This window comes from Rattus norvegicus, chromosome 4, assembly GCF_021556685.1.
Source record: "Rattus norvegicus strain SHRSP/BbbUtx chromosome 4, alternate assembly SHRSP_T2T, whole genome shotgun sequence".
Classification (NCBI taxonomy): Eukaryota; Metazoa; Chordata; class Mammalia; order Rodentia; family Muridae; genus Rattus; species Rattus norvegicus.
Window position 1 is genome coordinate 53,966,910 of NC_141537.1, and position 24,905 is coordinate 53,991,814.

Genomic DNA, 24,905 nt, shown 5'->3' on the forward strand with positions numbered 1-24,905 from the left:
TTGGCCCTTAGGGAGTGGCACTGTTATGAGGTGTGACCTTGCTGGAATAGGTTTGACCTTGTCAGACGAAGTGTTATCATTGTGGAGTTGGGTTTTGAGCTCTCATATGCTCAAGCTTAGCCTAATGTGGCAGTCTCCTTCTGCTGCCTCCACATCAAAACATAGAACTCTCATTCCTTTCCCCAGCACTATGTCTGCCCGCATGCTACCACACTTCTAGCAATGATGATAATAGACTAAACCTTTGAACCTGTAAGCCAACACCAATAAAATGTTTTCCTTTACAAGAATTGCTCATGGTGTCTTTTCACAACAATAAAACCCTAACTAAGACACCAATTAATCATTCTCATTCCTACCCTTTTGAGACCCATCCAGTTTAAGCAGGGACAACCTGTTGTGACTGTTGTACTGAAACTACACAGTGGGGGCCAAAGAGGCCATCAGAAGACACACTATTGAAGATAATGCTTCCCTCTGTCCATGAATTTATCAGTGGCAATGGTTCAGCAGTGAGGGCTGGGATCCCTGAGGACCCCCTCCATCTATTCCTGACTGTTAGCAAGCCCATTCTTGCTCAGATCCAGTACAGGCCTCTGCAGATGCTGGGTTTGTGATGTATAGAAAATTCCATTTCACAGCCCTTCCCTCTGTCCTCTGGGCCTAACAATCTTTCCTGGGCTGCTTCCACAGTGTTTCTTGAGCATTAGAGGGAGCAGTCTAAATGTCTTGTCTATGCTGAACATTACTTATTCTCAGCACCTTGTTCAGCCCTGAGTCCTCACTGCATAAGAGGAAAGACAGGCTTCTCTGATTAGGGCGGAAAGCAGATTTGTATCTGTTGGTAAAACTATATATATTTAGAAGGCAGTTTGATACTATGTTAATACAGCTAAGCAACACTATTCAGTTCCACCTATAATCTCTCCTGCTATTGAGTCTTTGACCAGGTTTATAGTAAAAGATTATTTCCGGTCTCTTGCTGCAGCAAGGTGAGTGGGAGTACCTGGAGCGCGAGCTCAGAATGAGAATCCACGAGTTGTAAGAAAATGGCAGACAAGCCGGACATGGGGGAAATCGCCAGCTTCGATAAGGCCAAGCTGAAGAAAACCAAGACGCAGAAGAACACCCTGTCGATCAAAGAGACCATTGAACAGGAAAAGAGGAGTGAAATCTCCTAAAAGCCTAGGAAGATTTCCCCCACCCCACCCCTTCATCTCTAAGACCCTCTCGTGATGTGGAGGAAGAGCCACCGGCAAGATGGACGCGAGCCACAAGCTGCACTGTGAACCCGGGCACTCCGCGCCGATGCCACCAGCCCGTGGGTCTCTGAAGGAGATCCCCCCTCCTCAACTAATCGGACTGCCAAATTTTACCGGTTTGCCCTGGGATATTATAGAAAATTATTTGTATGATTGATGAAAATAAAACACACCTCATGGCAAAAAAAAAAAAAATGATTTCCCCTCCTGGGAGTCAGCCTCAGAGAACAGCTGGCCGTTCCTAACCGCAGTAATGCCCCTGTTGCACATCTTTCCGGAAGGTTGGTCTTGAAGATCAGAGTTCAGAGCTGGGTAAGACTATGATGCCCTTTCCTTCCCAGCTGCCTGCTTACTACTTTCTGGGACTGCAAAAGCTAACCAGGAAGAAAAAACATCTTGCTCAGTTCAAGCTGATGTCTCTATATCATGCAACCAAGACCAATAAGGTCTTCTTCAGTTCTAGTGGGAAACCAAGAGAAGCTGCAGGAGTCTTGTTGTAGAAGCCTATGGGACGTTTCTGACTAACAATTAGAAGGAGGCATTCTACTCTTGACACTGGGATTTTTGTTTAATAACCTCCAGCTCCTTAGAGCAGTTTCTTCTAGCCATGCAGGGCATTAGTTTTTGTATTATAAATTATATTATTAACTTTGGTAACATGATAAGTCTCCACACGGTTTGTCCATACCCCCTTCTTCTTAGTTTATCTTTCTTCAACCACTTTGTTTTCCCCACTCCCCATTTTACCTAAAGCTTTCCACCCCAGAACTTCCAGTCTCCAGTTTTTTATTACCCACCTTCTATTGTTCCCTCTCCAGTACAACCTTCCTCTCTCAATGGCCTCTTTCTGCTTTTCCTGGCTTCCACAAGCACTCCGAATTGAGGTATACAACATTAAAGGTTTGAAGCTAGGACCTACATACGAAAGAGAACGTGTGACATCTGTTATTCTGTGCCTGGGTTACCTTACTCAGTATAATGCTTTTCCAATCCATCTACCTGAAAGTTTTACAATTTTATTTCTCTTTACAGTTGAGTAAAATCCCACCCTGTATATCTATTCACCAGTTAATGGGTAATATAGGCTGGTTCTATCTTATAGCCATTGTGAATGAAGTGGCAATGAACACAGGTGTGCAAATATATCTGTGGTAGGACTACAGTCTTTTATATGTACAATTACTGGACAGGTTTTTGAAAAGTGGCAGAGTATGCAGAGGGGGATAATTTATGTGGGACAGATGGAATGAAGACTTTTGTTTGGACTACAAAACGGCTACAGAGGATTTGTCTACGGTGTCCTGAGATTTAGAAATAATCGTGATGGAAGATGACTTTAGTTCTTCCCTGACCTCGTATTAAACCAGAGCCCAGAGGAGAAGTATGTTGGGTAGAATCCAACAGAGGGGAGGGTAGAATCCAACAGAGGGGAGGGACATTTCTCTGTTTGGATCTATGTGTTTTGATAGCACAGAGAGTTGTGGTACCATTTTTGGTCTTTAGGATGTCCTGGAGACATAATTTTTGTCAGGGATGATGTAAACCTCCAAAGGACTTTTCAGCTATGGCTGGTAAAAGAAAGATCCACAGGAAATTCTGAAAGTGTAACTAGAAAGGGGAAATTTTGGCAGCAGAAATTCCCGTAAGACATATTTCTGATGAAATATGAGCCCACTAAAATTTAAGCAACCACCAAATCTCATTTGTATCCACAAGACAGTTAGACCATGGGGAATTTGGATTAAATTTATAAAAGGCTGTATGGGTCCAGTTTCTGTGGCATTCACTGGAACTGGCCACAAGTACTTTCTGAATACTGAGGATGTGTCTCTTCTGAGTTAAGTATAAAGTATAAGTGAGAACTTTAAGACAGCGTAAACATCATGTAAAATAGGAACATCTCTGTATTTATTCAATTTTAAAGTATTTTTGATATATTAGTTTAAATAAAACATACTCATAAATCACTTCAGATGTCCCTTTAATTTACTTCAACGTGGCTCTTAGATAAATAGAAATTTCATATATGACCTGTGTTAGACACATCCACTGGATGAAGCTGACCAACACTCAGCCTTCAGGCATCGAATCGTATGCACTTATTTTATTTTTAATTAATTAATATAAGACTCTGACTTGCTAATATCTTGCTAAAATCTACCAGGTTCTACCAGTCACTCAAGCACCTTCTTTGAAGGTCTTCTGTTTTTATTTTTTTTGGTGCTTGAGTGACTGGTAGAACCTGGTAGATTTTAGCGCGCGCGTGCGCGCGCACACACACACACACACACACACACACACACACACACACACACATATTTGAATTTGTTCAGATTTTATTTTTTATTTCTATACACCTGGGAGCTGCTACCTTTAGCTTGTGCTTAGCTTCGATAGTAAGCCAAATGTATATTGTTATAAAAAGAATTTAGTTCAGGGAAGGTGCTAATGAATAACAGGGTTGTTTTCATTCTACTTTGGGCTCATACTTCCACCTCCTTGTTTTATATTTTTTAAAATGGGAAAATGTTAGAAACACAGATCTAGTCAATAATGTTTGCATTTATTCCTTTAAGTCTTTGTCATGTTAATAATAAGGGAAAGTATTAGCTGATTGCTAAAATTACCAATTATTGTTTGGGTACTTTTAAAATATGTAGATTATATATTTTAAAATATGTAAGTGTGTATGCATCTTTAGGCTACAGGAGCTCATTCTCTCATGTGGCAGGCTCCCTGCATCAGCTTCTCAAGTAGTGGATTACTGACATGGGCTACTACACCTGGTACTGAAGACTTAATCTATTACATTATTATTGTTACATTGCCATGACAATGGCATGAAATTCTTGTAAACTTCTCAAGAAAAAAAATACGAATTAATCTCCTCTGGACAAATATGCTTTTTCACTCCTTTCTTACTCTCTTTCTTCTTATCGAGCTATTTTCATATTTATGTTTTTGTGAACCACTTGAAAGATAGCTGTGAATATACACTTCTTTACTTAAAAATTCACGTTCGCTAAAAATAAGAATATTCTCCGGCAAAGTCCTAATGCACTGAAAACGTTCACAAAGCTTAGCACTCACCTAGTGTAAGTATCTGTGGCGATGTTGTAGAGCACACAGTCAACACTCAGCAAGTGTCTCTCTCAGAAGCACACCAGGCAACGCGCTCCAGCTCCCCCAGCTTTCTTTAATCTGGACTCGTTTCTAGTTTTCCTTTTCTTTTATCCTTCATGATATTTTTGTGTCTAGAACAATGGTCTTACACATCTTTTGAGGCTACTTTGTGAGTGATAAAGTGGAGGTAAGGAGTCTTTTTGACAGAATATCAGAAGTGACCTCAGCATGGAGACCTCAGGGTTCATGGATCAGAGGCATTGTGTCCGTGTCTATTTTGCGAAGGTGAAGTATGCTGGGCTTTGGCACATAAATGCACCATTTTTCACTGTAAGTAGGCAACAACCAACTGAGGAAACCTGTCTACCAAATTCCTCATCAAACACATGCCAATATTTTCAGCTTATACTGATGACGTTTTCTTGAAATTACTCCTTCACATTTCTAACAATATATTCTAACAAATTAAATGCCATGGATACATAAAACAAACAAACAAAAACATAAAACCCCCCCAAAATCCTTACTAAGTAAACATTAATGACATATGATAAAGAAGTACAAACCAGTCCTATTCAGGAACTTGTTTTTATAGTCAAAATGAAAGCTATTTATATACAAATATATTATTTATGTTAATTTTTACTTGGTTTATGGAAGGTTTTGCATCCCATATTTCAACTGGTCTGTTATTATTTCAAAACAAAATAAGAATTGAAAGAAAACCATCTGTATTAATTTCACTGTGTAAGCATCAGTAGGTATAAACCCCATCGGCCCAAATGAGGGAGCCTCTCAATAAATTTGAGAGCTAAGATGGGCTGTGGATGTAGCTGTGTGGGAGAGCGCTTGCCAGCCAAGCACAAGGCCCAGCGACTCAGATCCGGGGTTGCAAACTGAATTCGAGAACTGTTTTTTAAGGTCAAATGCAATGCTGACATTTTTATAACCCAGAAATATCTCCGGACAATGGTAATGAAGAAGACCTGAAACTGAGGTTCACAAACTTAAGTCAAAGCCAAAGCATCGTTTTTATAGGCTTGAGAGTTTTCTTTCCTATGTTTTAAAAAACAAAACAACAAAATATCAAATCGTGAAATAATAAGAGAACTTAAAATCATTTTAAAGTGTCACAGTAAGGAGAAGAGGCATAGAAAGTGAACTGTCATCTTTCTTTTAGTTTTGAAGCTACATGGTTCGAGTGATCCTTGTTTTGAGTATTTTAAAACGGTTTTAAAGTAAAATTGTTTTACAGTTTTTTTTATTAATTAAAAAGGTAAATTAGTCTGTGTTAGACATCATCATGACTTTTTTTTTTTTTTTTGGTTCTTTTTTCGGAGCTGGGGACCGAACCCAGGGCCTTGCGCTTCCTAGGTAAGCGCTCTACCACTGAGCTAAATCCCCAGCCCCCATCATGACATTTTTAAAGTAAGTGTGCTTTACTGATGCCAATCAATCTTAATTGCCTGAACTGTCATAATTACATAAAGCCTGAATTAATTAGTCTTTTGTAGTTTATGTAATGATCTCCTACCCAGTTTAAACTCATTTGTCTTGGCTGCCTATCTGAAGCAGGGATCCACATTGCTTATTGACTTGGCCTTTGGGAAAAACATCTTACAGAAGTTTTCGAAGTAAAAACAAACGTAATAAACCCACAGATTGATTTAGCTCCTTTGTGACAGGTTTCCAGTCAGATTGTTACATTAATGTATTTATCATATTGTTACATTGAGGCAATCAGTTGCTCTTGTCAAACAAGCTGCCGAAAATTATTTCCGAGGGGGATTTGAGCAAGTCAATTGAAGTAAAGACCCCAGCTACACGGTTCTTGCTCTTACCAATTGCATAGGCCTGCTCTATCTGTGCAGTTATTTGACAAGTTATTGAATCTCTTGAAGCCTTAGATTCCTATTTTACAAAATGGGAGAACACTGCCCCCAAAGCTTGAGAACCGTGTCAGAGCCTCTTTTTGGGCTGGTTCACCAGTGGTGCAGGTTTTAAAAGGAAAGAATTGTATAAAATGATGTTTGCAAACACTTGGTATAGTGGCTGTCATTTGGAAATGACAACCACTATTTGGAAATGTCAACTATCACTATTTTTCCCAGTGGTGGCTTCCTCTTCCTCCTCCTCTTGCTCCTCCTCCTCCTCCTCCTCCTCCTCCTCCTCCTCCTCCCCCTCTTCCTCTTCCTCTTCCTCCTCCTCCTCTTCTTCTTCTTCAGTAGCTAGTAAAGGTTTCTTGAGATTACTGAATAAGAACAATTGAAGTCATCTGGATGGCTAACAGGAAGTATCAAAGGGATTCTACACCTCTCTTTTGAGTACAGTAGCCAGGAGACAGGCAGCCAGAGCTGTGATGTGCTATACATGTAAAACACACACCAAGTTTCACAAGTGTGTCTGAAAAGGAACCTCCAATATCTCATTACTATTTCTGGGCTGCCGTATGTTGAAGTGATAGCCCCACGGCATGCTGCTTTAACTGCCGCTAAAATTAACTCTCATTGTTTAAAGAAGGTGTCTATTGAACATGTACTGTTGAATTATGCCTCTCCTTGGGATTCTAGGGACAGTGCCAGCCTGGAATGTGGGCTACCTGTAAGTGGTGATTCGCCATGCAGCTTCTTGCCCTTCAGATCAAAACCTGAGACCTGCTATCATTCTCTGCTTGGAACCAGTTACCATGTGGTCCAAAATAGAAGAGAAAGAGACTATTGTTGGTTTTGTAGTCTCAGCGTCTTGAGTGGGATGTCTTTCAGGCAAGAAGAGAGCATTCTTTAATTATCATCTTAACTGCTGAGTGAGTAATTCCATTGTGTGCTATTCTCTCCAGCAGGATAATCTTATCCTTCAAATTACATAGTTGAAGGGAAAGAGCTGTATACATATTGAGGACCCTAGAGTTAAATTGAAAAAAAAAAGTACAGCATTATGTCTAATGTTCTTAGGACCATGACAGCTGTTGTTATTATTACCATAAATACAAATATTGGATATAGATTAGCATAAGTTTTATAACTTGATTACTCTAGTACGGCTTTTTGGAGTTTATTGCAAAGTAAACAAATCTTGTAAGAGCAGAGTTTCCTCACATCCTGGTTTCCCTCACACAGTCTCAGCGTGAAACAGTTCCTCTATCGTAATTCATAGGAGTTTCCCTTCTCTCTCTCTTAAAATTGTACTGGTATGGGCAATAAATTAAATAAACATCCTTCACAAGAGCCTTCTAGATGAAAGGACATTGTCAAAAAAATCAGGAAATAAAACATATTCCATTTACACCCTAGAAATTGGTATGTATCAGCATCAAAGAATTAATAGGCATGCTTAATTTAGGGTAATTCTGTGTTTCCTAAATTTATTTCATGGTGTAATTTTCCTTTTGTACACTATTTATTAATATTCCATAGGACACATTTACAATAGTGCAAAATACACAGTTCTTTAGCTAATGGATTTCTAGTTTAGGAATAGAAGAGTTGTATATGAGCCTTCTATAATTAGCCTCTTACTTTTTCTAGGCTGTGACAATGAGATAAACATTGACCTGCTTAACTCATGATCACGAACTTGGAGTTTATCTCTGACGTCTAGATTTTATTTATTTTCAGTAAAAATTTATTTTTTTGCCCTTAAATAGTGTGGTGGTTTGAAAGAAAATGGTTCCCCATAGGCCCATAGAGAGAAGTACTATTAGGAGGTATGGCCTTGTTGAAGTGTGTCACTGGGGGGCTGGGGTGAGCCTTGAGGTTTCAGAAGCCCAAGTCAGGCCAGTGTTGCTCTTTCTTCCTGGCGCCTGTGGATCAAGATGTAGATTCTCAGCTCCTTCTTCAGTACCGTGTCTGCTTGCTTGCCACCATGTTTCCTGCTAGGATGGTACTGGAGTGAAGTTTTGAATTATAAGCCAGCCCCGATTAAATATTTCCCTTGATAAGAGTTTCATTGGCTGTAGTTTCTCTTCACAGCAGCAGGAACTCTAAGCCATATGCCAAACTCTGAGGGTTGTAAAGAATAATTATATATATACATATATATGTATGTATATAATATATATGTATATATGTATATATGTATATAATATTTATGTATTTATGTATATATGTATATATGTATATATGTATATATGTATATATGTATATATGTATATATGTATGTGTGTGTGTGTGTGTGTGTGTGTGTGTGATGACCTTTAACTTGTGAAGTAATAAGTGGGTTGGGTTGCCTCTTCTGTTTAAGTCTTTTTCCTATTTTTTTCTGGTTGGTTGTTTTTTTCATGGCTGGCTGGAATTCTAGATCTTGTCAGATTACTGAGTGGCAGAGTACAAGCTACTAGAACAGACTGGTAAGGCGCACGCTGTGAGGACACAGGATTCTTTGCCAGCTGCACCCTCAGGTATACGAATGTAGACATCAGAAAAGGCTTGCCTTCAGGGTCCTCTGGGTGGTGTAAAAGAAAGGATCTGTTTGCGTCACAATAAGACTAACGAAATCACCAGTTTCAAATTCTGTCAGCAGCAGATTTGGAACCTCCTCAGGGTTGGGCCAAACCTGTACAAGCCTCTGGCTCTCTACTTCTGGGTTCCAGTAAGACAGGCATGCAGGCTTAGATAAGGGAAGATAACATACCTGGGAGGAAGATGTGGCTCTGTGTAAGCTGATCAGAAGATACCAAAGGGCTAACATTTACCAGAAGCTGTGCCTGAAGGTAAATGACTGTTCACAAGCAAGAGGACTCATGTTGTATGGAACACAGTCACAAATCAGAAGTGCACAAGGAGGATGAAGCTCCTGGCCAACCAGGCGAAGGCTGCAAGCATCTAAAGTCCAGCCGTATGGTGAGGAGCCTGTGTCAGTCACTGAGTCTGAATTACTGTGACTATTAAATACCTGAGATAAACAGGCTTCAAGGGAAGAAAGCTTCGCTCCCAGTTCCTAGGGTCTCAGGCCACAGTCACTGATATCCATTGGTTTGGTGACTGAGTTAAGAAAATCATAGTGGGCACACTTGATGGAGCTGGTTTACCTAATGGTGGATATGGGGGTAGGGTAGGCTTGGAACAATTTATACTCCTTAAAGGAAAGTCTCAGTGATCTACTTCTTCATCTGGGCTCTGCCTTCTCACTGTAGCCCATTCAACTGTGAATCAACCAAAGAAATCAACCGATGAATCACTGGTGACGTTACTTCGATCTAATCACTTTGATGTATCTAAGCTTTAAATACATAGCCTTTGGCAAGAATACTTTTGCAGACCATAAGAGAAGCCCTTGAGGCTAAGGAGGAGAACATCAAAGCCCTGTCCTAGGAGGTCCAGACCCAGTCTCTTGAGTCTGCACGTCATGGCCTTGGTGATTACGTAAAGTCAATCATGAGAAACAGAATAAAACCAACGAAGAAAAATAACATTCCACCCGCTAAAACTCGAAACCAAGGCACAGAGTTGGGGTTGCTCTACTAGAATCATTTCACTAGAATCATTGTGAAATATTTTTCTAGGGGGAATTCTAGGTGAGTAAAGCCTTTAGAAAATTAAAATGCCAGCCAACTGCGTTGCTTGTGGTTCGAGAAGAGAACTGTGTAGAGCTGCAGTCCTAGAAAAGAGTAAGTCATGAGTTGCTGAGAACAGGTTAAGGAGACAGGGAAACAAAAGTTTAAAGGCCCGATTGGAATTGAAATAGAAAGACGACTTATTATTTAAGGGGACTAAACTGACCTCTGGTTTTAACTATCTGACTGTAGGATACCAGGCAGTAAGTCCACTGGGATACAACTCGAAGGGGAGCCAAGCCTTTAATAGCTCGAGGAGAAACTTCCTTAGGCGTGCTAACCCTGCACCTGAGAAATAGTGACTCACCACCTTGAGCAACAAGCCCTTGGACACACCCTTTCAATAAAAGGAATGGGAGCCTCATAAACCAATTTAGCAAGAACTTCCTGAAGTTCATACTTGGCCACTTTGTGGAGTGCGTGTGCGTGTGTGCCTGCGTGTGCGTGTGTGCGTGCGTGTGTGTGTGCGTGTGTGTGTGTGTGTGTGTGCATAATAGCAACATGATATTTCTCTAAATAAAAACTCAGTTCTGGCCTTTGGATATTGTTTACATTTTCATTAATAGAATAATACAGCAGTTTTACTGTAGCTTTAGTTTTTTTCGAGTTTATCTTTAGTTATGAGAATATGTTGTCAGATGCCCTAGACCAAATTACAAGGCAGTAAGGGCCTTAGTGATGACGCCTGTGGGCACAGCTAGCAGCGGCGTGACATCACGATTAGGCTTAAATGCTTTGCTGTGAGGGTCATCTAGAACCTTTCATTTTTCACTAGCAGGGAAGCTGCTTGACTCAACTAGAAAATGTGCCACAGGCCCCAGTGTGACCTCACTACAGGGCTGGTCAGAAGTTTCGAGGTTTCACAGCTGCTGACAGAGTCCTTGGAAAGGATTATTTTGGAATATTTCTATTTTGCTAAAGAAGGGAAAGAGAGGGGTCAGAAATAGGAAACCAACAAGAAAACATGCCTGTCAGCATTCAAAACTGATTACTGTGGAGTTACTTTGTGTCAAGGAAAAAGAAAAACCCATAGAGTTCCAGAAACTTCCTTAGTGAGGATTCTTCCAAAGAGCTTTTGGTGAGTGTATTTTGCTACAAATAAATACTTAACTTAACTCTGTAATGAGCTTTGATTTGTTCTTGCCAATTTTCACTTTCACAGCCAACTCCGCGGAAAGTAAGGAACATGTGCTTCCAGGACATGGGCAGCTCTCACAGTGGCAAGGCTGGGCTGTGTGACCATCATTCTTAGTGCTGTAAATATTTTAGAAGGAAGTCAGCTACTGAGTTGTGACCTTCTACAATCGGCAACTAGAAGGCTGTTAATTATGCCAGATTCCCAGAGTTCAGGAGGAAGCACTGTTCTCCCTAGTCCAAAACAGAGCTGCTTTACTCTCATTCTATTATTTGCTTAAACAGCTGTGGCATAAGTATCTGTTAAAGATTAAATGTGTTGGTTTTACTTTGTGAAGGCACCAAAAACAAAACAAAAGAAAAGAAAAAACAAAAACAAAACAAAAGAAAAAACAACAACGACAACAAAAACAAAAGAAAAAACAAAAACAAAACAAAACAAAACAAAAAAACCTCAAAAAACAAAACAAAAGACCTCTCACTGGGACTAGAGGGCCACAGTGCCTATTTTATGGTAAGTTGTAATTCAGGGGATTGGCATTCAGTTTTCTTCTTATTTAGCTAACTTACCTTGAGCTGGATAAACTCCTCAGTCTTGGCTTCTCCATCTTTAAAATGGGAATGATGATACTTATATCATAGTGATCTGGAGATTCCAAGAGAATGTGGATCATAGCATCTCACTGAGGTAGCATCTCACTGAGGCAGCATCAGGGAGCCCAACTTCTCATTGCTCCCCCAAACATGCCTCTGCTTTCCCTTTGGTTCTTGTAGGTCCTTGATCTCTGAGCTGAATAAAAGGATGGGGCATGGAGTGCTGGATGCCGTCCCCCAAAAGCTCTGTGCAGCAGATTAAACTGGAAATCTTGCCAGTGTATACAGCCTCAGACTGCTATCCTCTGGAAAACAAAACCTTTTAGTCCATTGTTTCCAAAAAGAGTCAAATTCTTGTACAGAAATACAAAGACAAAACAAAGTCATCCTTGTAAGAATCACCTACCTTTTCTAAGCTTCCTTGTATACAAGCAGTTATAAGTCCAAATCCCAGGATCTGAAATTCTGGCCCACAATACTCCTTAACAAGGAACAGGACTCATTTAAAACAGTTTTTGAATTAGTTCTAGCTTATTCTTTGATGTTTCCACACATGTATACAATGTATCACGATAATATCCATCCATATTCCTTCTCTCCATCTTAACCTCTGCCTCCCCTAATATTTCTCTCTTCCAACTTCCTATCCCACCACTCCCCCATTTTGGTTTCTTTCTCTTTTTTAAAACACTTATTTATTTATGACATATTAATACACTATAGCTGTCAATAGACACACCAGAAGAGGGCATCAGATCTCATTACAGATGGTTGTGAGCCACTATGTAGTTTCTGGGATTTGAACTCAGGACCTATGGAAAAGCAGTCGGTGCTTTTAACCGCTGAGCCATCTCTCCAGCCCCCCCCCATTCCCCTTTTTAAAACATAATTTATTAAGTCCAATTCATGCTGCCCATATGTATATGGGTGTGGAATTATACACTGGAGTTGGGGAAGTCTACAAGAATTTCAAATTTTAATTTTGGAATATGCTTCTCAGCGGTCATACTCCCCCACCCCCAAACTTGACTATTTCTTGACCAAGAAGAGTCAGGCAGTAATGGTCTCAGTTTCTAAGCCAAACATTGACTATTAACATTTTGTTTTATATTTGATAGCACCTATAACCCATGTTGGTCTGGAAGTCTCTGTGTAGTCAAGGATGACTTTGAACCCTGGTCTTTTGCCTCTCGTTCCTGAGGAATATGTTGCAGGCATACACCGATATGCCTGATTGATGCGATATGGTCAAATACTCAACCAACTGAGCTATATCCTCTGCTCCTAAAACTTATATTATGATTTTTACATCCTCTAAATGTTCAACGACTACTTTGGTTCGAAGAGATGTGCCAACTCGTGTTTGCCAATGATGCCCAGGGTTTCGTGTACTCATTATGATTGATTCAACGAATGCCCACCTCTACACATGTAGGCCTTACTGCATTCACACTACTTTTCACACAAATAAAAAAAAAAAACCTCTCAGCTCTTCATGATACTACCTTTTCCTCCTAGTTCAATACAATGAATAAAACAACTGTCTGATTCTACAATACCAGCCAACAAAAATAGAATGTTAGACATATGCATTAGTTTTTTTCCCTTTACTGATTCAAATGTATTTTTTAGAAATTGTTTTATTTACATACATTTCAAATGTTGCCCCCTTCCTGTTGCCCTCTCCAAGAGTTCTTTTATTTTATTACTTTTTTTAATTAACTTAAGTATTTCTTATTTACATTTCAGAGTGTTATTCCCTTTCCCAGTTTCTGGGCCAACATCCCCCTAACCCCTCCCCCTCCCCTTCTTTATGGGTGTTCCCCTCCCATCCTCCCCCCATTGCCGCCCTCCCCCCAACAATAACGTTCACTGGGAGTTCAGTCTTAGCAGGACCAAGGGCTTCCCCTTCCACTGGTGCTCTTACTAGGATATTCATTGCTACCTATGAGGTCAGAGTCCAGGGTCAGTCCATGTATAGTCTTTAGGTAGTGGCTTAGTCCCTGGAAGCTCTGGTTGGTTGGCATTGTTGTACATATGGGGTCTCGAGCCCCTTCAAGCTCTTCCAGTTCTTTCTCTGATTCCTTCAACGGGGGTCCTATTCTCAGTTCAGTGGTTTGCTGCTGGCATACGCCTCTGTATTTGTTGTATTCTGGCTGTGTCTCTCAGGAGAGATCTACATCCGGCTCCTGTCGGCCTGCACTTCTTTGCTTCATCCATCTTGTCTAATTGGATGGCTGTATACGCATGGGCCACATGTAGGGCAGGCTCTGAATGGGTGTTCCTTCAGTCTCTGTTTTAATCTTTGCCTCTCTCTTCCCTGCCTAGGGTATTCTTGTTCCCCTTTTAAAGAAGGAGTGAAGCATTCACATTTTGATCATCCGTCTTGAGTTTCATGTGTTCTAGGCATCTAGGGTAATTCAAGCATTTGGGCTAATAGCCACTTATCAATGAGTACATACCATGTGTGTTTTTCTGTGATTGGGTTACCTCACTCAGGATGATATTTTCCACTTCCAAACATTTGCCTACGAATTTCATAAAGGCATTGTTTTTGATAGCTGAGTAATATTCCATTGTGTAGATGTACCACATTTTCTGTATCCATTCCTCTGTTGAAGGGCATCTGGGTTCTTTCCAGCTTCTGGCTATTATAAATAAGGCTGCTATGAACATAGTGGAGCACGTGTCTTTTTTATATGTTGGGGCGTCTTTTGGGTATATGCCCAAGAGAGGTATAGCTTGATCCTCAGGTAGTTCAATGTCCAATTTTCTGAGGAACCTCCAGACTGATTTCCAGAATGGTTGTACCAGTCTGCAATCCCACCAACAATGGAGGAGTGTTCCTCTTTCTCCACATCCTCGCCAGCATCTGCTGTCACCTGAGTTTTTGATCTTAGCCATTCTCACTGGTGTGAGGTGAAATCTCAGGGTTGTTTTGATTTGCATTTCCCTTATGACTAAAGATGTTGAACATTTCTTTAGGTGTTTCTTAGCCATTTGGCATTCCTCAGCTGTGAATTCTTTGTTTAGCTCTGAACCCCATTTTTAATAGGGTTATTTGTCTCCCTGCGGTCTAACCTCTTGAGATCTTTGAATATTTTGGATATAAGGCCTCTATCTGTTGTAGGATTGGTAAAGATCTTTTCCCAATCTGTTGGTTGCCGTTTTGTCCTAACCTCAGTGTCCTTTGCCTTACAGAAGCTTTGCAGTTTTATGAGATCCCATTTGTCGATTCTTGATCTTAGAGCATAAGACATTGGTGTTTTGTTCAGGAAATTTTTTCCAGTGCCCATGTGTTCGAGATGCTGCCCTAGTTTTTCTTCTATTAGTTTGAGTGTATCAGGTTTGATGTGGAGATCCTTGATCCACTTGGACTTAAGATTTGTACAGGGTGATAAGCATGGATCAATCTGCATTCTTCTACATGTTGACCTCCAGTTGAACCAGCACCATTTGCTGAAAATGCTATCTTTTGTCCATTGGATGATTTTGGCTCCTTTGTCAAAAATCAAGTACCCATAGGTGTGTGGGTTCATTTCTGGGTCTTCAATTCTGTTCCATTGGTCTATCTGTCTGTCTCTGTACTAATACCACACAGTTTTTATCACTATTGCTCTGTAATACTGCTTCAGTTCAGGGATAGTGATTCCCCCTGAAGTCCTTTTATTGTTGAGGATAGTTTTAGCTATCCTGGGTTTTTTGTTATTCCAGATGAATTTGCAAATTGTTCTGTCTAACTCTTTGAAGAATTGGGTTGGTATTTTGATGGGGATTGCATTGAATCTGTAGATCGCTTTTGGTAAAATGGCCATTTTTACTATGTTAATCCTGCCAATCCATGAGCATGGGAGATCTTTCCATCTTCTGAGGTCTTCTTCAATTTCTTTCTTCAGAGTCTTGAAGTTCTTATTGTACAAATATTTTACTTGCTTGGTTAAAGTCACACCAAGATACTTTATATTGTTTGGGTCTATTATGAAGGGTGTCATTTCCTTAATTTCTTTCTCATCTTGTTTCTCTTTTGTGTAGAGGAAGGCTACTGATTTATTTGAGTTAATTTTATACCCAGCCACTTTGCTGAAGTTGTTTATCAGCTTTAGTAGTTCTCTGGTGCAACTTTTGGGATCACTTAAATATACTATCATATCATCTGCAAATAGTGATATTTTGACTTCTTCTTTTCCAATCTGTATCCCCTTGATTTCCTTTTGTTGTCTGATTGCTCTGGCTAGAACTTCAAGAACTATATTGAATAAGTAGGGAGAGAGTGGGCAGCCTTGTCCAGTCCCTGATTTTAGTGGGTTGCTTCAAGTTTCTCTCCATTTAGTTTAATGTTAGAGACTGGTTTGCTGTTTGTGGCTTTTACTATGTTTAGGTATGGGGCTTGAATTCCTATTCTTTCCAGGACTTTTATCATGAAGTGGTGTTGAATTTTGTCAAATTCTTTCTCAGCATCTAATGAAATGATCATGTGGTTTTGTTCTTTCAATTTGTTTATATAATCTCTCATGTTGATGGTTTTCCTTATATTAAACCATCCCTGCATGCCTGGGATGAATCCTACTTGATCATGGTGGATGAATGTTTTGATGTGCTCTTCAATTCGGTTTGCCAGAATTTTATTGAGTATTTTTGTGTCGATATTCATAAGGGAAATTGGTCTGAAGTTCTCTTTCTTTGTTGGGTCTTTGTGTGGTTTAGGTATAAGAGTAATTGTGGCTTCATAGAAGTAATTCGGTAGTGCTCCATCTGTTTCAATTTTGTGGAATAGTTTGGATAGTATTGGTATGAGGTCTTCTATGAAGGTCTGATAGAATTCTGCACTAAACCCGTCTGGGTCTGGGCTCTTTTTGGTTGGGAGACCTTTAATGACTGCTTCTATTTCCTTAGGAGTTATGGGGTTGTTTAACTGGTTTATCTGTTCCTGATTTAACTTCGGTACCTGGTATCTGTCTAGGAAATTGTCCATTTCCTGCAGATTTTCAAGTTTTGTTGAATATAGGCTTTTATAGTAAGATCTGATGATTTTTTGAATTTCCTCTGGATCTGTAGTTATGTCTCCCTTTTCATTTCTGATTTTGTTAATTTGGATACACTCTCTGTGTCCTCTCATTAGTCTGGCTAAGGGTTTATCTATCTTGTTGATTTTCTCAAAGAACCAACTTTTGGTTCTGTTGATTCTTTCTATGGTCCTTTTTGTTTCTACTTGGCTGATTTCAGCTGTGAGTTTGATTATTTCCTGTCTTCTACTCCTCCTGGGTGTATTTCTTCTTTTTGTTCTAGAGCTTTTAGGTGTGCTTTCAAGCTGCTGACATATGCTCTCTCCTGTTTCTTTCTGCAGGCACTCAGAGCTATGAGTTTTCCTCTTAACACAGCTTTCATTGTGTCCCATAAGTTTGGGTATGTTGTACCTTCATTTTCATTAAATTCTAAGAAGTCTTTAATTTCTTTCTTGTTTTCTTCCTTGACCAGGTTATTGTTGAGTAGAGCATTGTTCAACTTCCACGTATATGTGGGCGTTCTTCCCTTATTGTTATTGAAGACCAGCTTTAGGCCGTGGTGGTCTGATAGCACGCATGGGAATTTTTCTATCCTTCTGTACGTGTTGAGGCCCGTTTTTTGACCAATTATATGGTCAATTTTGGAGAAAGTACCATGAGGAGCTGAGAAGAATATATATTCTTTTGCTTTAGGGTAGAATGTTCTATAAATATCTGTTAAGTCCATTTGGTTCATGACTTCTCTTAGTCTGTCTACATGTCTGTTTAATTTCTGTTTCCATGATCTGTCCACTGATGAGAGTGGGGTGTTGAAATCTCCTACTATTATTGTGTGAGGTGCAATGTGTGTTTTGAGCTTTAGTAAGGTTTCTTTTACGTATATAGGTGCCCTTGTATTTGGGGCATAGATATTTAGGATTGAGAGTTCATCTTGGTGGATTTTTCCTTTGATGAATATGAAGTGTCCTTCCTTATCTTTTTTGATGACTTTTAGTTGAAAATTGATTTTATTTGATATTAGAATGGCTACTCCAGCTTGTTTCTTCTGACCATTTGCTTAGAAAGTTGTTTTCCAGCCTTTCACTCTGAGGTAGGGTCTGTCTTTTTCTCTGAGGTGTGTTTCCTGTAGGCAGCAGAATGCAGGGTCCTCATTGTGTATCCAGTTTGTTAATCTATGTCTTTTTATTGGGGAGTTGAGACCATTGATGTTGAGAGATATTAAGGAATAGTGACTATTGCTTCCTGTTATATCCATATTTGGATGTGAGATTATGTTTGTGTGCTTTTCTTCTCTTTGTTTTGTTGCCAAGACGATTAGTTTCTTGCTTTTTCTAGGGTGTAGCTTGCCTCCTTATATTGGGCTTTACCATTTATTATCCTTTGTAGCACTGGATTTTAGAAAGATATTGTGTAAATTTGGTTTTGTCATGGAATATCTTCTCCAAGAGTTCTTTATCCCATCCCTTCTGTTTGCTTCTGAGATGGTGCTCTCCCCCCAACCCCACCCCTTCAACACCCTCACCTATTCACCCACTTCCACCTCAGACCCCCATTCCCCTTCCCTGGGGTATCAAGTATCTACAGGATTAGGTGTATCCTCTCCCACTGAGGCCAGAGAAGGCAGTCCTCTGTTACATATGTGCCCAACACCATGGACCAGCCCATGTATGCTCTTTGGTTAGTGGCTCAGTCTCTGGAAGCTCCTAGGGTTCAGGTTGACACTGTTGATCTCATGGAGTTACCATCCATTTAAGTCCTTCAGTCCTTCCCCTAATGCTTCAATAGGAATCCCCAACCTCAGTACAATGGTTGGCTGTAATTATCTACATTTGTCTCAGTCAGCTGCTGGTAGAGCTTCTCAGAGGACAACCATGCTGAGCTCCTGTCTGAAAGCACAACATGGCACCAGTAACAGTGTCAGGTTTTGGTACCACTCATGGGATGGATCCAAAGTTTGGCTGGTCATTGTACCTTCAATCTGGTCCATTTTTTGTCCCTGCACTTCTTTTTAGGCAGGAACAATTCTGGGTCAAAAATATTGAAGGTATATTGGCAACGTCCCTCTGCTGGGGGCTTTGTCTATCTACTGGAGGTGGTCTCTTTAGATTCCATCTCCCCACTGTCAGGCATTTCGACTAAGGTCATCCCCATTGAGTCCTGGGAGATTCTTATTTCCTAGGTCTCTGGGACTTTCTAGAGGTTCTCCCTGCCCCCACCCCCACTGCTGCATGTTTCTATTTATTCTTCTGGCCCTATGGGCTTCTCTCCTATCTCCACCCCATACCTGACCAGCCCCCCTTTTCTCCTTTGTCCCCTCTCTCACTGAGGTCCTTCCCTTTCCTTTGCCTCCTGTGATTATTTTCTTCTCTCTTCTAAGTGGGATTGAAGCATCCTCACTTGGGTCTTCCTTCTTCTTAAACTTCTTATGGTATGTGGATTGTATCATGGGGAGTCTGTACTTTTGGGCTAATATACACTTATAAGTGAATATATACCATGCATATCTTTTTTTTTTGTCTGGGTTACCTCACTCAGGATGATAGTTTTTAGTTCCATCCATTTGCCTGCACAATTCATGATGTCTTTGCTTTTAATAGCCGAAAAGTATTCCATTGTCTAAGTGAACCACGTTTTTCTGTATCCATTCTTTGGTTGAGGGACATCTGGGTTGTTTCTAGCTATTATGAATAAGGCTGCTACAAATATAGTGGAGCATGTGCCCTTCTGGCATGCTGGAACATCTTTTGGGTATATGCCCTATACAGAGCTAAACAAAGAATTAACCTAGGAATCTCTACTTACCGAGAAGCACTTAAAGAAATGTTCAATATCCTTGGTCATGAGGGAAATGCAAATCAAAACGACCCTGAGATTCCACCTCACACCAGTCAGAATGGCTAAGATCGAAAACAGCACATGCTGGTGAGGATGTGGAGAAGGAGAACACTTTTCCATTGTTGATGGGATTGCAGACTGGAACAAGCCCTCTGGAAATCTATCTGTCAGTTCCTCAGAAAAATGGAAATAGTTCTACCATATACCTTAGTTTTTTAGACATGTTCCAATTAAGAAACACTAACATGACCAAATACACCTTGCTATGTATATGGAATGCTTCTTCTTGTGAGAAGCTGTAGCACACAATATCTTCTCTATTTTAGTATTTGTTACAATGGTATCTGTATTTACAGATCTAAATCTAGTCTAAGTATAAGGTTATGAATTTGGTCCATTAAGTGATAGTGACATAAAAATCATTATCACTTTATTTTATATTATCAAAACATGCTGCTCTGAATCCTTTGGTCTACTTCCTTAAAATTGTTTGATGGAACAGGCAGGAATGTCTCATTCTATCTCATGATGGAGCATTTTTTGAGCATTTTTTCCCCCTAGTTGTCCAATGACTATACCAACGGCTCAAGCCCTTTATAACCAATTTGGAGGCTGCCTGCTTTGCTCCTACACGCCCAGCCCAGTCCCAGGAGCCTTTTTCAGGGCTCATAAAGCCAACACAATTGGAATTCAATAAATAATATATTTCTTTTCATCATTTTGCCCTGAGTTGGTTTTCTTTTCTTTTAATTTTGTTTTGACTTAGTTCACACAGTATCAGGTTTCCTTATGACTTTCCCCCATGTAATTTGGGGACCCTATTCCCTCTTCCTCTTCTCTGCTACTTTCCTCTTTCCAGTCACTAAACCTCAGACTGGGGCTAGGACTCACCACTAACAATTCCAGGAAATCCCCTCTAGGACAAGTCAGACCCTATCTGATCCTATTACAAATAGTAACTTCTTCTCACTCCTCGATGAGGAAGTGTATCATCTTCAGTGGAGCTGAACAACTTTGTATTTGTTGACTAGGTATTGGGGGTAATTGTCAGAAAGACAATAAACTTTTTCTTTTCACAGAACAGGAAGGGAAAGATTGAAGAGTGAGGGAAACTAAAATAGCAACTGGGAGACAATGATGGCTTCATAATTGAGTTAGTGTATGTGTCTACTTGCAATAGACAATCTTGAGGAAAGAGGTGTATTTCTTTTTGAGTAAGTCTCTAACACATAGTACAGTACACACCATTTACACAATGACTCAAAGAACTGACTGCCCAGTGAGTTGTTATTATTCTCTAATAAACTTATTGTAGGACTGTTCAGGTTAATTAAAATCTGTAATTAGTTGAACTGAGCTCAAGGACACATCTGTTCTCTATTTACAACACTTTAATACATTTCCCCCAAGATGTACAAGGCAAACGTTAAATTTCAACTTTAAAAATTCAGAGGTCTAAAATAGTTTTGCTTATTATCCTGAGAAGATGTTCTGTCTTTTGTGACACATATTGTGAAGTGTTCTGAATTTAGATGAAAAGTACACACTGTTCATTCAGGACACAGAAATATCATTGAAGTTAAATGTTTGGTGGGAACACAGATCTCGTATTCTGCTTTCGTTACAATTTTAGCAGCCAGTTTCTATCACTGATTAATATCAAGAACATTCTGTGTGAGAATCAGGAAGTTCCCTGATTAGTGGGGAGTCACCAGTATCCATTTCAAAGCCTGAAAAAAAAACCTACCTCTATTCATAAAATTCCCCCATTTAAAATATCATTTGAGTTTTAAATGAGTCAAGCTCATTTTTAAGATAGACAAAATCCTGAGCTACTGATTTCATTCTGTCAGAATCTAATCAACATTCTCCACTAAAGTGTCATATATAAAAGACGACAGTCACTCTGCTAGGAATTACTACAGCGCCAACTGAAAAACACAGCTAAAACTCCGGAGACTTAAATGACCCACCAGTGCTTCCTTATTCATCATAGATTTATCTGGTTATCTTCAACAAAAAGCTGTGGTGGGTTATAGTAAAAACTATGATTTATTAGTAAATTCAGACTTCCAGGAGATTGTTATTTCTATGGGTGGAATAACACAAACACACAAATAACTATAATTTAAATTTGAGACAGGAAGTGATGAGTAGTAGTACAGGAATAGAACTCAGAAAAAGAAGCGACATGTTCAGACAGGTTTGGGACATTTAGTCTTGAAGGGCCACTGAACTGTGCCTTAGAGAACGGACTATAGCATATTTAGACAAGCAGATGACTAGGAGAGAAGGTATTGTGATTCAAGAAACACCTTAAACAAACACTCAGACTTAACATGAAAATCAACTACCCCCAATGAAGTTAAACAGCCTTACGTTATCATATTGCCTACATAGGAAAACTAGATGTGCATTTTTCACTGGGACAATAGAAGGTGTCCTTACAAAACAGACATTCTATTATTAGCTGCCTTTTAAATGTTCAAAAATTAACCAACAAAAATATATAGGTAATAAATTTTGAAGCTGCTTTGACAGCCTTCTATATTTTCTTATTAATCTAAATTCATTCTTTAGGATAACCATTATATAAGTTCTCTAGAGAAACAGAAACAAATATAACAGAAACAAATATATGGGTAATACTAGGTGTATATGTATACATATACATTTATGTATAAGTGTTATGAATTAGAAAGACATGACACATGAGAGGAGGAGGGAGGAGGAGGAAACAAGTTTTATTTATTTAGGCAGTTCATTATGTTTCATGAGCATGTCTGGATATATAATGTTAAAGAAAGGAACATATGACTATCAACAGTATTTAAGGGACTAATTTGAAACATGAGAAGTGTTTCCCTTTGCACCCAGAGCTGACCCTGTTCCACAGATCTCTGTGCTCGGATCCCACTGGTAGTGCTGACACACCTAAGAGCACAGGTAAGACCACCACTTCTGCTCAGAGGGACCTACCTATAGCCCTAAGGACACAGGAACCAAGGAGCAGTTTGAGATAGGATCCTTCCCAGTATCTGTCTGCACCTGGAGCTGACCCTGTGCCACAGATCTAGGTACCCAAGTACCACTTGGAGAGAACTGGCCTCCCAGGAGTGCTGACATACAGACGTACAGGAGGGTCAAGCTGCTAACACCAGAGATAACCAGAGGTCAAGAGGCAGTGCAAGAACCTAAGCAACAGAAATCAAGGCCGTGTGGCATCATCTTCAGAATCCAATTCTTCCACTAGAGCAAGTCCTGGATACTCCAACACTCTGGAAAATCATGATTCAGATTTAAAAGCACATCTCAGGATGGTGTTAGAGGACTTTAAGAAGGCCACAAATAACTTTCTTAAAGAAATACAGAACAACACAGGTAAACAGGATAAAAGTCCTTCAAGAGGAAACACAAAAATCCCTTAAAGAATTACAAGAAAATACAAGCAAACAGGTGAAGGAATTGAACAAAACCATACAGGATCTAAAAATAGATATAGAAAAAAAACCAAAGAAATCACAAGGGGTAATTTGTGACAACCCTGGAGATAGAAAACCTAGGAAAGAGATCAGGAGTCATAGATGCAAACATCACTAACAGAATAAAGAGATAGAGGAGGGAATCTCAGGGCAGAAGATACGATAGAAAACATTGACACACCAGTCAAAGAAAATGCAAAAACCAAAAAGATCCTAACCCAAACATCCAGGAAATCCAGGACACATGAGAAGATCAAACATAAGGATAATAGGAGAGCAAAGATTCCCAACTTAAAGGGAAAATAAATATCTTCAACAAAATTATAGAAGAAACTTCCCTAACCTAAAAGATATGCCCATAAACATACAGAACTCCAAATAGGTTGGACCAGAAAAGAAATTCTTCCTGTCACATAATAGTCAAAATACCAAATGGACAAAACAAAGAATATTAAAAGCAGTAAGGGAAAAAGGTCAAATAACATATAAAGGGAGACCTATCAGAATCACACCAGACTTCTCACCAAAGACTATGAAGATCCTGGCCAGATGTCATACACACACCAAGAGAACACAAATGCCAGCCCAGGCTATTATATTCACCAAAATTCTTAATTACCATAGATGGAGAAACCAAGATATACCATGACAAAACCAAGTTTACACAATATCTTTCCACAAATCCAGCCTTACAAAAGATAATAGATGGAAAACTTCAACACCAGGAGGGAAACTACACCTTAGAAAAAGCAAGAATGTAATCTTCTTTCAACTAATGCAAAAGAAGATAGCCACGCAAACATAATTCTACATATAACAACAAAAAACCCCAGGAAACAACAATCATTGTTCCCTAATATCTGTCAACATCCATGGATTCAATTTTCCAGTAAAAAGACATAGACTAACAGACTGGATACAAAAAAGGGCCCAGCATTTTGCTGTCTCCAGGAAACATACCTCAGTGACAAAGACAGACACTTCCTCAAAGTAAAAAGCTGGGAAACGTTTTTCTAAGCAAATAGTTCCAAGAAACAAGCTAGAGTAGCCATTCTAATATAGAATAAAATTGATGTTCAACCAAAAGTTATCAAAAAAGATAAGGAAGGACACTTCATACTCCTCAAAGTAAAAATACACCAAGATGAACTCTCAATTCTGAATATCTATACTCCAAATGCAAGGGCACTCACATTCATAAAAGAAACTTTACTAAAGCAAAGTACACATTGCACCTCACACAATAATTCTGGGAGAGTTCAACATCCCACTTTCATCAATGGAGAGATCATGGAAACAGATCATAAACAGAGACCAAGTGAAACTAACAGAAGTTATGAACCAAATGGATTTAACAGATATCTATACAACATTTCATCCTAAAACAAAAGAATGTACCTTCTCCAAAACTGACCATATAATTGATCACAAAACAGGCCTCAACAGATACAAAAAGACTGAAATAATCCCATGCATCTTATCAGATTACCATGGACTAAGGTTGGTCTTCAATACCAACAAAAATGACAGAAAGCCTATATACACATGGAAACTGAACAACACTCTACTCAATGATAACTTGGACAAGGAAGAAACAAAGAAAGAAATTAAACACTTTTTAAAATTTAATAAAAATGAAGGCACAACATACCCAAAGTTATGAGATACAATGAAAGCAGTGCTAAGAGGAAAACTCATAGCTCTGAGTGCCTCTAAAAAGAAACTGGAGAGACCATACATTAGCAGCTTGACAGCACATCTGAAAGCTCTAGAGCAAAAAGAAGTAAATGCACCCAAGAGGAATAGAAGGCAGGAAATAATCAAACTTAGGGAAGAAATCAACCAAGTACAAACAAAAAGAACTATACAAAGAATCAACAAGACTCTGCTCCCAAAACCCGTGGGAGAGAGACCTCACCGC

The 24,905-nt window shown here is 39.5% G+C and overlaps 1 pseudogene across 1 annotated transcript; it reads left to right on the forward strand.

Annotated features, from left to right (window-relative positions):
• Positions 1–1,036: 1,036 nt before the first annotated feature.
• Positions 1,037–1,196, forward strand: LOC120102245 (thymosin beta-10-like; annotated as a pseudogene). Its single transcript, XR_015685963.1, has one exon. The product of XR_015685963.1 is annotated as a thymosin beta-10-like, transcript variant X2 (transcript).
• Positions 1,197–24,905: the final 23,709 nt, after the last annotated feature.